At 39.1% G+C, this 668-nt stretch overlaps 1 pseudogene; it reads right to left on the minus strand.

Moving 5' to 3' along the window:
• LOC103604043 overlaps window positions 1-668 on the minus strand; it is a 9,848-nt pseudogene that overhangs the window by 1,478 nt on the left and 7,702 nt on the right.

Genomic DNA, 668 nt, shown 5'->3' on the forward strand with positions numbered 1-668 from the left:
AGAAAAAAAAAAAAGAAACACTAACATTCCAACATCTGTCACCAACTATACAACAAACTTTACAACAATCATGTTGCTCTGCTGCACTAGAGCACTGGATAAACTAACAATTAAAATAACATATTTCTGAAAAAAAATAAAAATCTGTCCTGTCACCTGATTTAATAACTTCAGATCTGTCACTCCAACTGTGGTCAAGTAACGCAGCGCCTCTTTGTCCTTCTCCCCAAGCAGCACAGACGCTTATGGATGGTTGACAAATGTTGTTACCCCCAAATTTGGAATTTTGGTGTTCAATTCTGACCCTTTCTGAAAAAAATGGTTGGCGGGGTTGGTTATATTTCTGTTTTACTTTCAAAATCTCCCCACTGGCTTGTCTGTTAAGTCTGTCTGTCTCATTTTGCATTCATCAGTACGTCCATTTGCTTCATGCTGTTTTTTCTCCCTCTGGCAAGTGCAGAGAGGCTGATGATTCTTCCAGCCCCAAGGCAGGAGGCAGTCTTGGGTTCTTCAGTTGAGGCAGGAGCTCAAACTGGAATTTGGGGGATAGGCTGAGAAAGAAAATTCCAAAAAACAGACTTAAGGGTCCCCTTGCTTGTCAGAAAGAAGCTTCGAGAACTCCTTTGCCCTTTTTTTTTTTTTTTTTTTTTTTTTTTTTTTTTTTTTTC

Source organism: Galeopterus variegatus, unplaced genomic scaffold, assembly GCF_000696425.1.
Source record: "Galeopterus variegatus unplaced genomic scaffold, G_variegatus-3.0.2 Scaffold4933, whole genome shotgun sequence".
Classification (NCBI taxonomy): Eukaryota; Metazoa; Chordata; class Mammalia; order Dermoptera; family Cynocephalidae; genus Galeopterus; species Galeopterus variegatus.